We start from the raw sequence: 16,702 nt of genomic DNA on the forward strand, positions 1-16,702 counted from the left end.
CATGTGACCATATCCCATGCCTTATCCTACTCTCCAGAGGCAATAAATTCTCATTTTAAAAAAGCAGTTTCTTCTGGGAATGAGTTCCTTATTTCTAAATATTTTAAAACATCCTGGTTTTTGACTTTATCCCTTTGTTTCTGTGATAATGAATAAGGATTTAGTTCCCTTGTATGATTCCCATTCTCCCTTCCCCACTCTTTTTCAATAGAATCATACTTGCTATGTTAATTGCTGTTTCTTTACACGCTTTTTAAAATACCAACAGCTTCAAATTCTTATTCCATCAGCTACAGGTAATATCTTCTGATTTTTTGGAACGTGAGGGAATTAGTGCTTTATCTCCTCTTTCCACTTCTACCGCCTACTTTCTGTCTTCTGTACTTATTCTATCGATAAGGCAAGGTTGATACTATTTACCATTGGTTCTGCAGCACGAACTAGGCTTATATTTTGATTCTAAAACCTACAAGACAATAAAGTGCTTACATTATTTTGACACCCTACCAATGCAGTTTTCATACTCTGTTACATTAAAATCTATTGATCTCATACTTTTGGGAGCACTTTTGCTTGTGTGTGATATAATACCATGCACTGGTTATTTAGACAATGTTGATTCAATGAGTTATGCATATCTTCCCAATGTTGACACATTTTATTTTACAATATCAAAAAAATAACACTTGTTAATATCACCACTGATCTCATCAGGAAGGTCTTTCAGTATCGAGAATCTGTCAGGTTCGTAGTAGTGGATACAAGTTTTCCAAGACTGTCATTTCTGCTTGACAGTTTGCATTTTATCATTGGCAATAAATACTGTCCATTCTTTTCTTTGAAGCGATGGGCTCATTTCATTCATTTTAGGAAATGTCTGCCAAAATTCCAAGTTTGAATAATCAGAGTTTGTCTATCAATTGTTCACTCAAGTAAAAATAGTGCTTCATGGCAAAAGCATCTAATTTAGCTCACAAACAGCTGCACAAGTGCTTGTCCCCAAGAACACCTTCATGCTGCTGTTGATGAAGGGTTCTGCACATTTGTTTTGATGTGAAGAATATTAAAAATATATGCTCAAGAGTCAAGATGAATAAAACTAACAATTTTTGCTGCTTTGTCTATGACATTTTAAAATAAAGGGTGGTGGGTTCTTTTTCGCTTTTGTTTTTGGTTGTTTTCACCAGATTTCATGGCAGAGGAGAATTCAGTGCCTCTTAGTACTGCTTGGTGGCACCAATTCATTTATGCTAGTAAGCAATTTTAACCATCTTTGCTTATGCAAATTTCAAAGCCATGCAAAAGGCGTATCTTAGTATTATTAAGAAAAGTGTCGATCTTGGATCTCAATCTTACAGACTTCCTGAAACAGTCTGTTTCCTAGGAATCTGTGGAGCCCAGTTTGAAATCTAGTCTGTGTCTGGAGACCTCCCTCTGAGCTCCCTCTAACGTCCTTCTCTTTGAGCAAAATCCCTGGACTTTCCTTCACAGGCATAAGTAAGAGATTCTGTTACTTGGATCCCATGTCATCTTTTTGTTGTTATTTACCCCTTGATTTATTATCACAGGAAAAAGTCATATGGGAGCCGAAGTTTTCTGAGTCCTTGTATACATAAAGTATCTTTATTCTACCTTCATATACGTTAGCTGGGCATGGAATTACAGCTTGAAAATCATTTTCTTTTGAAACTTTGCATTGTTCTACTATCTTCTAGCCCTTGATGTTGCTAATTGCAAAGTCTGATGAGAGGGTGATTCTTACTTCTTTATAAGTTGTTTCCTCCATATCCCACTGAGAAAGCATTTCAGATCATGTTTATATCCTTGGTGTTTCTACATTTCAATGAGATGTGCCTAGGTGTGGGTCTTTTATTTCTTTCATCCGTGTAGGCTTTCAGAGCCTGTAAAACCCGTAGACCTTTAAATCTGTCTCTCTGAAATATCCTTGCATTATTTCTTTGATAGTTTATTACTTGTTTTCTCTTTCCAGCACTTACATTAGTCAGCTTTTAGATCCCATGTCATCTTTTTGTTGTTACTTACCCCTTGATTTATTACCACAGGAGAAAGTCATATGGGAAGTGAAGCTTTCTGGGTCTTTAGTTTTTCTTTCTTTGTTTCTTTCATGTTCTTTAGTTTTCTATGTTGCTTATTTTTATTTGTAAATAATATTTTCTATCTCTTTTTCTTCTACTTTCTGATATTTCCATTTTGATTTGTACTGCTTCTATTGAATGTTGTACATTGGCAGTTATATTTTATTATTCAAAACATCTTTCTTTTGTTTTGATTATTCCTTTTTTTGCTGCAATCTTTTTGAAGATTTTTCTGTTCCATATATTAAAATTTCACTTCCTCCAGTGTCATATTTACCTATTATTTATCATGATCTCTTTGTGTTGGACACTTCCTTAAAATCTCGTGATCATTAATTGTCTATTCATATTTAAGAGTGAGGCAATGAAAAGTTAATTGGGCACTCTGGGTACATGGAAGACCCTGTCATCTCACAGGTTTAGATCGAGGTTAACACGTTTTATTAAAGCATGTTAATTCTCCATGCTTCAGACTCCATGCTCCAGGCTCTAAAATCACTGCAGATGGTGACTGCAGCCATTAAATTAAAAGACGCTTGTTCCTCGGAAGAAAAGCTATGACCAACTTAGACAGCATATTAAAAAGCAGAGACATTACTTTGCCAACAAAAGTCTTAGTCAAAGCTATGGTTTTTCCAGTAGTCATGTATGGTTGTGAGGGTGGATTACAGAGAAAGTTGAGCACCAAAGAATTTATGCTTTTGAACTGTGATGTTGGAGAAGACTCTTGAGAGTCCTTTGGAATGCAAGGAGATCCAACCAATCCATCCTAAAGGAAATCAGTCCTGAATATTCATTGGAAAGACTGGTGCTGAAGCTGAAGTTCCAATACTTTGGCCACCTGGCGCGAAGAGCTGACTCTTTGGAAAAGACCCTGATGCTGGGAAAGACTGAAGGCAGGAGGAGAAGGGGACGACAGAGGATGAGATGGTTGGATGGCATCACTGACTCGATGGACATGAGTTTGTGCAAGCTTCGTGAGTTGGTGATGGACAGGGAGGCCTGGTGTGCTATAGTCCATGGGATCACAAAGAGTCAGACACGACTGAGCTGAACTGAACTGAACTAACATGCTTATTAGGAAGGTAGACTTTATTTAAAGGAGGTAACGTCTAGGAACTGTAGACTATAGGCCTTCAACTTATAGAAAGAAGCTTTTGTTTGCTTTTTCAGGCTAGAGATTCAGAATGCAGGGGTGGATGTGGTCGAAGAGCAACAGTTACGTATATTCTTCCTTTCTACCCGTTGCTCTGTGTTCAGCCCTTAGCCTCATTTCTGTTCTCTACGGTACAATCCTCTAGGACTCCACAGGGCAGGTCGGGTCTCCCTGTAACCCCATCTCTTGCACGTCTTCCTCAGTCACTCTTCCATCTCCTTTCCATCCTCCGGAAATCACTGAATGAAGACACTGATGGTTCTTCCCAGTATCTTCGCTGTAGTAGGGTTTATGTCTTTTCTAAAACTGTGTTACCAATATCGTTTCCTAGGTCTTGGTATAGTAAGGGGAGCGGCAGATGTGCTCATCAGTCCACCATCCTTAACCAGTAACTCTCTTCTTTTGACTCCTATGACCTCTGCTCTCCCAGTTCTACTGGGCTCACTCTCTTACTGGTTCCCTCTTCCGTACTGATGGCTTCATGGAGGAGTTTCTCTTTTCTCTATACTCTCTTCTGAGACAATCTTATCCACTGGATCATTTTTAAATCTATATTCTGATTGTTCCTTATCTGCACCTCCCTTCCTGACATGACTCCTGGACTCCAGGCTCTTTATCCAACTGCCTATTTGAAATCTCATTTCAGATACTTCCAATGCTAGTTTCCAACATCCCCTCTCCAGCTTGCCCCTGTCTCAGTAAAGACCTCTTTCCCTCCGCAGAGATTTCTACTCGTTTCCTTTTCCAGGGATGCTGCTGTCTTCTCTACCTGCATGGCTACTTTCCTCTCATCCTTAGGCGAAACTTCCCTAACTATACAAAGTTTCTCCCTCCTTCCCACACTGGTATTTTGTCTCTTTGCAGCCTGCTATCAGTCTTTATAGAACCTTTTAGATTTGAAATTAGTTATTAATATTGTGTTTATTTTCCCCCTTTCTTATTAAATGTTAAGGCCTGCTACAGGTAGGGACTGTGCTGTCATATTTGTCACTGCTCTTCTACCACTACCATAGTGCTTGACACATAGGAAGAATTTAACAAATACTGTAGAATAGTTAGATGCAGCTTAAAATGAATGCTGAGATCTCAAAATGTTTTCTTATTTATAATCATCTGAAAACTGCCTTAAAGGGCCTCAGAAATATTCTAACAACTCATCCCATCACTTAATTTTTAAAATTTACTTGCAACCTGAAGACATAACTCAGTTAAAGCAGAATACTGTATTGATAGAGCCATGATGGAGAAGAGTATGGGGGTGTTCCTTCAGTTCAGTTCAGTTCAGTTGCTCAGTCACGCCCTACTCTTTGCGACCCCATGAATCACAGCAGGCCAGGCCTCCCTGTCCATCACCAACTCCCGGAGTTCACTCAAACTCATGTCCATCGAGTCGGTGATGCCATCCAGCCATCTCATCCTCTGTCGTCCCCTTCTCCTCCCGCCCCCAATCCCTCCAAACTACCTTTTGACCCAGCAATCCTACTCCTGGGCATATACCCAGAGAAAACCATAATTCAAAAAGAAATTTGCACCCCAATGTTCAGTTCAGTTCAGTTCAGTTCAGTCGCTCAGTCGTGTCCGACTCTCCGCGACCCCATGAATCACAGCACGCCAGGCCTCCCTGTCCATCACCAACTCCCGGAGTACACTCAAACTCATGTCCACAGAGTCGGTGATGCCATCCAGCCATCTCATTCTCCGTCGTCCCCTTCTCCTCCCACCCCCAACCTCTCCCAGCATCAGAGTCTTTTCCAGTGAGTCAACTCGTCGCATGAGGTGGCCAAAGTATTGCAGTTTCAGCTTTAGCATCAGTCCCTCCAATGAACATCCAGGATTGATCTCCTTTAGAATGGACTGGTTGGATCTCCTTGCAGTATAAGGGACTCTCAAGAGTCTTCTCCAACACCACAGTTCAAAAGCATCGATTCTTCGGCGATCAGCTTTCTTCACAGTCCAACTCTCACATCCATACATGACCACAGGAAAAACCATTGCCTTGACTAGACGGACCTTGGTTGGCAAAGTAATGTCTCTGCTTTTTAATAGCAGCACTATTTCCAATAGACAGGATATGGAAGCAACCAAAATGTCCAGCAACAGGGGAATGGATGGAGATGTGGTATATATATACTACATATATATATATATACACAAATATATATACCACATACACACACACACACACACACACACATATATATACACCACATCTCTATCCATTTCCCTGTATGTGTGTGTGTATATATATATATATATATGTATATATACAATGGAATAGTAGCCATAAAAAGGAAAAACATTGTATCATTTGCAGAGACATGGGCAGACCTAGAGACCATCATACAGAGTGAAGTAGGTAAATCAGGAAGAGAAAAACAAAAATGGTATAATATCACTTATATGATATGGGGGCGGGGAGGAAGGAGAATGAGGAGAACTGGGAGATTGGGATTGACATATATATACCACCATGTATAAAGTAACTAAAGGGAACGTACTGTATGGCACAGGGAATCCTACTTAATGCCCTGTGGTGATTTAAATGGAAGGGACTCTGAAAAAGAAGGGATATAGGTATACATATGATTGAGTCACATTGCTGTACAGCAGAAATTAACTCAACATTGTAAGGCAACTATACTTCAGTAAAAATTAATTAAAAAGACAGAATACTACAGTACTTGTGAATACGGTTTAGTCCAGAGAACAATGTGAGTGCCTTTTAAGGCATATACCACTTCTTGAAGTGATATATGCCATCTTTTTTGATATAAGCCATCTCTTTGCCATCTACAGGGTGAGAACTCCAAACGAATTTTCTCTCAGTCTTTTCCTTTTGTCCTTACTTGACCCAACTTTATGAAATTGATGTGGCTTGCTTGATTAGGGCCATGAATGTTAAGTTCAAAATGGATTATGAATCATGACACCACCTGAGAACACAGGAATAAAAAAGCAGCAAGACTTTCCTGCTGAAGCCAGACAGCTCTCTCTATTTCACTCCTTTAATCCTGCCAAATGAAATGTCATGAAATAGATCAGGTAGATCGAGAGGATCTCGCTGTCAGAAGAGCCATATTCATCAGGTATATGTCAATGGTCCTGCTGCAGATCCTTGGCTTGATTCCCAATACCTGCTTCTTCAGGGAAGAAGCAGAAACACAAAGCTGGTTACACAGAGAACTAATCCCTGGGAACTGAGAGTAAGATATTATTAACGGCTCTGAATATGTATTTTGGCCGGACCAGTCATCACCACAAGATCCTTTTATTATCTCTTGGCACTAGAAAGAATCACTTGGACTAAGCTTACGAATGCTACTAGCTGTCAAAGGAAAAGAATACCTTTTATGCTGTAACGCTTGATTTTAATGGGAAACAAATTCTTGGAAACTATTATTTAATCCAGTTTTTAAGGCACACATATTTGATACAGCAATAAGAGCTGTTTTGTGTAGTAATAAGAGCTTGTCTTATCACATCCGAAGGAAACCAACTGCTAGGGAGATTCTCCTTCTGCCCCTCTTATCCTGTAAGACCCTTGAAACATGTGCCCTAATCTGCACGCAGTACCTATCCTGTGGGGATGAGGTTCAGAGAAAATCATTCACCTTGTAAGGCCTTCCTCTGGTCTCAAGGAAGCTATAAAGGAAACCGGGAGGGGCCTGGTGTAGGGGTGGATGATTGCTTGGAGAGGTGGCTATTGACAGAACCACAGATGGGGAGGAAGTTGTGCTAATTAACTGGATCTGTGTCTACTTTATTGGTCTCCTAAGCCCAGGATGGCACTTGCCTCCCTCTCTGTGCTCTGGCTAAGCTTAGAAATAACGCCCTTAGGAGGAGACCAAATAAATTCAAGTTTCAAAGTCAGACCACCCAGATTTGAATACCAGTTAAAACCACTTTTTGGCTGGGTGACTTTTTCAAGTAAACTCAGCTTGTCTGAGTTTTTTTTTTTTTTCATCTGAACATGTGCATAAAATCAGAACCTCTTTCTGTGGGTTTTTTTTGTGTGTGTGAATATTGAGTGAAAAAGTTCTCAGAACTGTGGAAATATAAATTAAATGCTAAATACATATTGTTAGTTGCTGTGAGCATTGCTGCTATCTTTCCATCACTCATCCTCCTTCTCCTGGAAACCACCCCCTTGTTTGGGTTTGCATGACCAACCCTATAGGACCTTTGCATTTGGCTCTTAGCTCAATATTCCCCTGACTCCAGACATGGGATACCTGGCTCAGGCCTTAAATGACACAGTCCCACCTCCTGGCCATGGTTCTTGGTCCTAGGGTGGGTATGTGATCTACTTTGGTCCAGGGAGACTTGAGATGATTGCTGGGGAATCCTGAGAAAGAAACATTCTTGCTTTTCCAAGTGAAGTTTCCGAGGGAAATGGCATCATCATTATTAGTTCTATTTATTTTATTATTATTATTGCAGATGACAATTCTAGGTTTTCTGGAGGACCTTAACCTTTGTCTTCACCAACCTGCCGTGGAGGGAGGAGTCAGACGGGACACAAACTAGATTCAAGGATTTACTAAACTTTGCCATTGAGCATAGGGACAGAGTCAAGGTTAGAACCTCCACAAGAATCCTCACAGGTCAGACACTGAGATCATGTTAGAGAAATTAAAATGGAACTAACCTTGTTCAGGCTTCAGAAGCACAACAGCAGGCCTCTGACTGACTTCTGACCCTGCCTGCACCACGTGCCTGCCTGCAAACATACCAGTCACTACCAGCAAGTCAAGTGGCACTTTAGATAAGAGGGAGTGGGTCTTGGATTTTCTTGAGCTCCTGGCAGACTGGCTAGATCCTTGGGTTCAGAAAATCTTATGACTTGTAAGGTGAAACAAACAGCATTGAGAAGTTAAAGGAAAACCAGCTGCATTTTTGCTCACAAACTGATGAGACCACCAGTTTGTGGCCTGGGGTTATATGCAGGAGCCCCCCAAACTGCAATTTGAAGTCTCAATCATGGGGTGGATGCACTGCCTGGGACCTTTTTCCAATTGGGACTCCAGATTGCTGTTGAAGAGGGACTTCCCAGTGCTGTGTAAGTCTGGATGTTGGTCAGCCCTGTTTGGTGATGCATGTGCTATTACTTTTCTCTATTATTTCTATTGCTCTTCTTTCAATGACTGTACATTGAAATTAAGTTAAATAATCCTCTATTAAATATTGAAATTGTTGTGTGTGACATGTAGTTTCTTTTGTTAACGAGTCCTTCGAACCTAAAACAAAAGTAAAACTTTTGGATAAACAGACGGCAGCCAAGGTGCTGTGCAACTTGGGGCCCCATGTTATATATCAAGAGGCTTCTGAAAATGCGTCATGAATTTTTGGAGGGGGTGAGGAGAGATAAATTAGGAATTTGGGCTTAACATAAACACACTGGTATTTGTATAAAATAGGTAAAGGACAAGGACCTACTGTATAACACATAGAATAATCAACATCTTATAATAACCTATAATGGAAAAGAATTTGAAAAGGAATATATATATGTGTGTGTGTGTGTATAACTGAATTACTTCACTAACACAAATTTTAAATTAACTCTACTTAAAAAGAAAAACATTGCTTTATGAATTATGAACAGCAAGATAGCAGCAAGTTATGTGACATTAACAATCCTGAAAAAGCAAGTTCTCCAAGGCCCTTGCCTTCCTTCCAATAACTTGGCCACAAAAGGGGGAAATGGTCTGATGCCATAGTAGCGAAAGCAAAGGCATCTCAGAGAAAACTGCAGTTGCAAAACTTGCTGTCTGAAACCCAGTAATGTAGTACAAATGTAGCCTCCAGCAATCTGTGGCATGGGGGCCAATTATGAGACACAGATCAGTTTTCATTGTCAGGGGATCAATTGCCTCTCACTTTCTCCTTTCCAGCTGGAAACCAAAGTTCCCTCTGATCGAGAGAACTATCACGGGGCAGGAAAAGCAGTCGGTGACAAATGTCTCTAGCCTCATTTTAGCTGTTGGTTCATCCACCTTGGGGAGAAAACCTCAGCATGCCAATTTTCAAAGCTTGCCAACCTTTGTAGCAAAGCACAGTGAAACGAACTGCCGTCTATATTTTGTTTTATTGCTTGATTCCCTGTAATGCTTATATTTTTCTTTAGCCTAACTAAATGATAACCAGATTCTTGACTCAGCGGAAACACCAGATTACAACTCATAGGCAAAAGTGAAGACCTCCAAAGGCAGTGAATCATAGAGATAATATTTAAGTTAGGAAAGGGCAAGAGTGTAACTGAGCCTGATTCTCAACAGCCTTTTGAAAATGCTTCATGAATTTTTAATGGCAAGAGGGCAGAAACTTGTCTTTGTGACTCAGCTGAGGGATGAATCCTCATAACCCACTGGTTTCATTTGAAGTTCAGAAAAATAACATCATCTGTTAAATCATCAATATCACTGGTTAGAACACCTTGGGTTTCCCTTGGAGCCTTGGCTCTGACGTATAATTCTATAACAAGCCCCAGGTTAGGGGAAGGAAACATGGTGAGTGCCTAGCGCATTTCACCGCGATGATGATGTGACGAGGGGTCAATGGACAAGAGACTGTGTGAACCACATAACACACCTTGGTCTGTGCCCTGGTCTAGACCGAGTACCTGCCTTCAAGGAGCTGAGAGCCTAAAAAGTGGCTGCTGCTGCTGCTAAGTCACTTCAGTCGCGTCCGACTCTGTGTGACCCCATAGAGGGAAGCCCACCAGGCTCCCCCGTCCCTGGGATTCTCCAGGCAAGAACACTGGAGTGGGTTGCCATTTCCTTCTCCAGTGGCTACGTAGGATTAAATCAGTGTGGGAAAACAAAAAATGATGAGCCAAGGCAGCAGGCTGAGGAGTTAGGGTGAATCACTCTTCAGTGATCAGTATGGTTCCCACTTCTAACCTTGGCCTTCAGAGACAGCAAAGCCGCACCAGCAGACTGCAAGGTTATTACTCAGGAGGCCTGAGTTCTATTTTGAGCCTATCCTCACAGCAGGAATAAATATTGACTGACAATAGGTGGTTTAAAAAATACTATGTTGGAAAAAAAGATTCTCCCTAAGTTCCTATCTGCTCGTGGAGGAAAATTCAGCCTTGATCTCATTTTGGGCACTGCCTCTACTTCTCCAGGGTTATAGGATAGTCTCAGTTCACTTGTAAGTCCAGAATAGAGAGGGCACACCCCACTGTCTCACTTTCTCTTTCACCAGACCCACTCCCATAATAAACATTTTCCTGGAGAAGGCAATGGCAACCCACTCCAGTACTCTTGCCTGGAAACTTCCATGGATGGAGGAGCCTGGTAGGCTGCAGTTCATAGGGTCACAAAGAGTCAAACACAAGACTTCACTTTCCCTTTCACCCTACTGTCTGATTCCCCTGGTCATCTCTCTGGCTGCTTGGGTGGAGAAAACATTTCCAGCATTGGGAGGTGCTTTACGACTCATATCTGGGCTTCCTGAGCCACACGCATGGCCACTGCTCTTAGGATGTGCTCTGAAGGCAATGCAGAGTGCTATGAATGAACACAGCTCTGGTCCCTACTAGCTGCCCAACAGCCCCAACCCTGACCCCTTCTGCCTCAAGGAAGCTTCAACACCTCTCTCCAATCCACTTCTGCTTTCCCCAAACTTTGGAGCTCCTCTCCCCTTACAAGTACTTTGCTATCATTGTCTGCTTGAGTTCATGCCATGAAAACAAACGTTGAGGCTGGGTTTACCTGCTGAGTACCTGTCGACATTGGCTCTTGGTCCCACAACACAAGAGCCTGTTAGACATGGGGACAACAGCTGAGCTACCTTTTCACAATGGGGAAGGGAAATGTATCAATAGCAGCAAGATGGAAATATGAATTAAATTATCAATAGGTGATCCTCTCACACACACACAGGTGTGGGTGGCACAAGCAATTCAATGATCTCTTCCTCTTGCATGTGCTGGGTTGAAATTTATAAAAGGGGAGGGGGAAAAATCTTCTCTTTATTGCAGAGACTTCCAGCTCTCTTTTATTATTATTTTTCACTGTTTAAGAAATTCTTATTAAAGCAAGAATTTTATAATCCAAATTACATTTCCTTGCTCAGTTATCAATTCTGTTATTTAAAACAGAAGTGACATTCTGAGCTATTCCACAGTAAAGAATTACAAGATTAAAGAAATGAATGCTTTGAATTTTTATACTTTGCTGAAAATTCTTTTTCCCATGGTCTATAAAACATGAATTTGTTTTTATATTTTACTATTTTTTTGTGTTTTTTTGTTGTTTTTAAATCAATAAGTAATCTAGGACTAGCACTATGTTTGCTAGGCCTGTCATTTGCTTGGTAAATAAGGTTCAAAGTTTCCTTTCCTTTTTATATTTATTTTATATTTTGCAATGTTTTTTTTCCATAATATTTAAGTTTTTAGATGTTTAGGTATTTTTCTTTGGTGAAGCACGAGTTTCTTTTCATGGTCCCTGATCATTTTAAACAGTTGGAACCCCAGTGGCACTGTTAACTGCTTTCTGGGCAGACTCTTTTGCTTGGTGGGCTTGTAGGACAGCTACAGCTTCATCAGCTTTAGAACGGAGAGACTCTGGAGACTCAAGCATATGAAGAAGTTCTGAATTATCAATCTCCAACAACATGCCAGTGATTTTACCAGCAAGAGTAGGGTGCATGGCTTGAATTAGAGGAAAGAGCCATTCGCCCAACATTTGCTTCTGCTCTTGAGGAGGGGCAGATGCCAACATGGAAGCGGTCAGAGGCTCCTGACCTTGTACATGAACAGCGGGCTGCTGCATGGTGGCCTGTGGCTGTGCATTAAGATGTTGTTGAGGACTGCAAACTCCCGCAGCATATTTGTACTGTGGGACAGTGCGAACAGCAGGAGTAGCTGCAGCTGCAGCAGCTGCGGGACGTGATGTGTTAGCAACACGCTGTGTCGACACGACTCGTGGAACCCGTGAAGAAGCTGGTCTCATAGTACTAAATGGTGGTCTAGGAGCGGCTAGGCGGATAGCACCGGGCATATTTTGGAATGGATGAGGTCTGGCACCCTGAGCAGTCCAGCGAGGACTTGGTCTTAGTTGAGCAATTTGGCTAGGAGGATAGTAAGGAGGAAGGTTCTGAGTCTGTGGGATAGCTGCCTGAAGTAACCTGAAGGAGGTGCTGGCTGGTAGGGGTTGATTACAGGGTTGGGCACAGCTCTTACACTTGCCATCCTCTGCATATACTGGTTAGTGAGGTGAGCCTGGCACTCTTCTTTGTGCTGAGCTAAAGCTACATACAGTGGCTTGGTGGCCACAATTCTACCGTTCATTTCCGTAACTGCTTTAGTGGCTTCTTCTGGGGAGGAGAAACATACAAAACCAAAACCTCTGCTGCGACCACCCTTCATCATAACCTTTGCACTGGTGATTATGCCAAATGGAGAAAACTCTTTCCGGAGACGTTCATCATCAATACCATCATCAAGATTTTTCACATAAAGGTTAACACTCTGGTATCTGGTGATCCTATCTCGCTTCATCTGCTCAAATTTGCGCTTAAGTTCTGTCTACATTCCGCCAACATAAATTTGTTTTCCACTGAGCTCTTTTCCATTCATCTCATCCACAGCTTTTTGTGCATCTTCATGCCTTTCAAAGCTTACAAATCCAAAGCCTTTGGATTTTCCACTCTCATCAGTCATTACTTTCACACTTAAGGCAGGTCCAGACTTGCCAAAGAGATCCTTAAGGTGCTCATCATCCATGTCTTCTCCAAAATTCTTGATGTAAACATTGGTGAACTCTTTTGCCCTAGCTCCAAGTTCTGCTTCTCGTTCTTTACGAGACTTAAATCTTCCAACAAATACTTTGCGATCATTTAGAAGCATCCCATTCATTTTTTCAATAGGTCTTTCAGCTGCTTCTTGTGTCTCAAAATGCACAAATCCATAACCCTTGGAACCATTTTCATCACAAACCACCTTACACGAAAGGATGTTACCAAGAGCAGAAAATGTATCATACAGTGCTTTATTATCAATGGATTTATCCAAATTTTTAATGAATATGTTGCTGAGACCACATGATGCATACTGGCTTGCCCTTTATCACATCAAAATTCATGGTGTCCAAAGCACGCTCCACATCCGCCGGTTCCAGCTCTCTTTGATTATGTATTCTTGGCCTCCTTCCTGGGAGCAGAACTGCTGATGTGGCTGGAAACCTGGATACACATAGTAAAGGGTTCATTTCCCAGCCTCTTTTGCAGCTAAATGTGGCATTGCAGCCAAGCTCTGACCCATCAGAGGTAAGTGGAAACCTAGCATGTAAATTCTGTGAGCGCAGAGCATCCTTAAGGAGAAGGGCATGTTCTTCCTGGTCCTTCCTCTTTCCTGCTGACTGGGATGCAGCTCCCGATGCTCCAGCAGGAACCTGGGTTCTTGCAGTGGACACCGCGTGTTGAGGGTGGCCCAGAAAGAAGGGTATGGTCCAGGCCCTTGGTGACCTCATAGAGCTTCACCATCAGGCCTGGACTGGCCTAGCTTCAGACTTTCTCCACCCTACAGAGAAATAACCTCCTCTCTTGACAAGCCTAGCTATTATTTGGAGATATCCCAGCTGATATTCCTCAAGGTAAATGAGATAACACCAGGTTTTAGATTCTCAGAAGAATTCCACAATACCAGCAATTTCACAATACCAGGGGGAAATAGAGTAAATTCACAACATGTGAGTTTTGCATTCTCTGATGGCTCAGATGGTAAAGAATTCACCTGCAATGCATGAGACCCTGGTTCGATTCCTGGGTCGGGAAGATCCCTTGGAGAAGGGATTGGCTACCCACTCCAGTATTCTGGCCTGGAGAATTCCATGGACAGTCCATGGAGTCACAAAGAGTCAGACACGACTGAGTGACTTTCACTTCACTTCACTGACATTTTCAATAAGGACATGTACGTATGTGTGCATGTGTTCCTGAGGTGTGTAGATAGGAAGCTAGCTTGAGTGTCCACAATGAATTTCTAGGCTGATCCAGCAGGCGTGTGTGTTAGAGTGGCTGTGGAGCCTCCGGCCTGAGCCCATCCTAAGCAAGGAACAAGTCAGGTTCACAAGCTGGGTGTGGGCCCTGTACTAGAGGGAGAGTTCCAGGATGCTTCCAAGGTAATGCTCAGCTCGTTTCTGAACGTGCTTGGATTGCACTCAAGCCACAAGGTGAGAAGGAGCTGAAAGTTAAAATGAAAATACCTATGTTCCTTAAAATATTTGGTGAGATTGGGGATTGAGCTTGGGGGCCTGCATGGTGTAACTACAGGTATAGGGAGGAGGCAATGCTGGTGCCGGCAGGAGGTGGTGGGTCACGGCAGACGGTGGCAGGAGGGACAGGCTGTGGTGACATCGGGGTAGCAGCACTGTAGCAGCCGTGTGCGGTGCACAGGTGGACAAGGCATCAGCTCACGGCATCGACAACCCAAGAAAGAGGATGGCTTCAAAGCAGCGAGAGGCACCGCTAAAGATTACAAGTCTGCGGAGAAGAGGGAACCCTTTAACACTGTTGGTGGGAAAGCAAACTAGTGCAGCCACCATGGACAACAGTGTGGAGATTCCTTAAAAAACACAATCCCACTGCTGGGCAAACACACAGAGGAAACCAGAATTGAAAGAGACACGTGTACCCCAGTGTTCATCACAGCACTGTTTATAATAGCCAGGACATGGAAGCAACCTAGATGTCCACAGGCAGACAAATGGATAAGGGAGTAGTGGTACATATACACAATGGAATATTACTCAGCTATTAAAAAGATTCCATTTGGATCAGTTCTAATGAGTTCAACTGGGTTCAATCCCTGGGTTGGGAGGCTCTCCTAGAGAAGGAAATGGCAACCCACTCCAGTATTCTTGCCTGGAAAATCTCATGGACGGAGGAGCCTTTTAGGCTACAGTCTATGAGGTTGCAAAGAGTTGGACACGACTGAGTGACTTCACTTTCTTAGTGAGGTGGATGAAACTGGAGCCTATTTTACAGAGTGAAGTAAGTCAGAAAGAAAAACAGCAATACAGTATATTAATGCATATCTATGATGACCCTGTATGTGAGACAGCAAAAGAGACACAGATGTAAAGAATAAGCTTTTGGACTCTGTGGGAGAGGGCGAGGGTGGGATGATTTGAGAGAATAGCATTGAAACATGTATATGATCCTATGTGAAACAGATCGCCAGTCCAGGTTCGATGCATGAGACAGGGTGCTCGGGGCTGGTGCACTGGGACGACCCTGAGGGATGGGATGGGGAGGGAGGTGGGAGGGGGGTTCAGGGTGGGGAATACATGTACACCCGTGGTGGATTCACATCAATGTATGGCAAAGCCCACCACAATATTGTAAAGTAATTAGTCTCCAATTAAAACAAATTAATTATATATATATATAAAAGATTACAAGTCTTCAGTGGTACTGGGAGCCATGGAAGGTGGCAGAGCCGCCCTGTGACAGCAGGAGACATCAGACAACCTGGACAGCAGGAGCCGGGTGCCTGCAGCAGTAGATACCCTGGAAATGAGAGGAGAGGCCAGGAGAAACACGGTGGGGGCCACCTGGAGGCTGAGAACAGCTATCTGTTCTGACACATTTTCATCATTGCTCTTAGGGCCCCTCAAACAAGGATCGAAGAGAAGGCTTTACAAAGAGTCTGAGATCCTATACTATTAAGCAGGGGGTCAGAGCAGAGAAACACTGTTTATTACTATTAATGTTACCTCACTTTATCCTGAGGCTCACGTGGCCTGGGGAAAACATAGGTTACATTTTTTTTTAAAGGCTCTTTACACTCTTGTGATTTTTTTCACGGTGCCACATTCAGCTCACTGATAGATGGGTTTGCAACAGGCTAAGATGATCCTTTCCAACAGCTGCCTAAAGGCATTTTAAATTGGGTAGGAGAGACTTGCCTTCAAGAAACTAACATTGCCTCATGTATGCAGCATGTAGGAGGCAAGAAGTAGGTGACAAGACTGACACACTATTCTGCTAGAAATGGGAAAATAAACACTGCGAGGACAGATTATTTGATCTTTTACATTAGAAAAGGAAGAGAAATGAAGAGCACGTGGTCAGCAACTTAAAGATAAATCTTCTGATTTGGTTTGAGAATAGGACCTTGAATTGTATTGTCTGCAAAAACATTGAGTAAACTAAGGTTTAACCCTTGTCTTGTCATCCTATGTAGTACAATGAAGAGTTATAAAAAAATCTAGTCATTAAATCAAAAATTACCTGATCATATGCTATATTCTAAGAGCTGAGATATATACCATAGGAAATTAGAGGCAAGTCAAAGATTAATAAGATATAATTCTTGTCCTTGAAAAACTCAGCACATGAAATAAGTAGGCAGAGAGACAGACACAGAAACAGATGGTTACAATTCAGTTCAGTTCAGTTCAGTTCAGTCGCTCAGTCGTGTCCGACTCTCCGCGAC

The 16,702-nt window shown here is 42.2% G+C and overlaps 1 pseudogene across 1 annotated transcript in view; it reads right to left on the minus strand.

Moving 5' to 3' along the window:
* Positions 1–11,472: 11,472 nt before the first annotated feature.
* Positions 11,473–16,702, minus strand: part of LOC129558979 (polyadenylate-binding protein 1 pseudogene) — a 180,795-nt pseudogene continuing 175,565 nt past the window's right edge. Inside the window, exon 2 of the transcript XR_016038132.1 lies at positions 11,473–13,446. The product of XR_016038132.1 is annotated as a polyadenylate-binding protein 1 pseudogene (transcript). The remainder of the gene's footprint in view (positions 13,447–16,702) is intronic.

Source organism: Moschus berezovskii, chromosome 8 (genome assembly GCF_049115385.1).
Source record: "Moschus berezovskii isolate FMDL1 chromosome 8, NW_MosBer_1.0, whole genome shotgun sequence".
NCBI lineage: Eukaryota > Metazoa > Chordata > Mammalia > Artiodactyla > Moschidae > Moschus > Moschus berezovskii.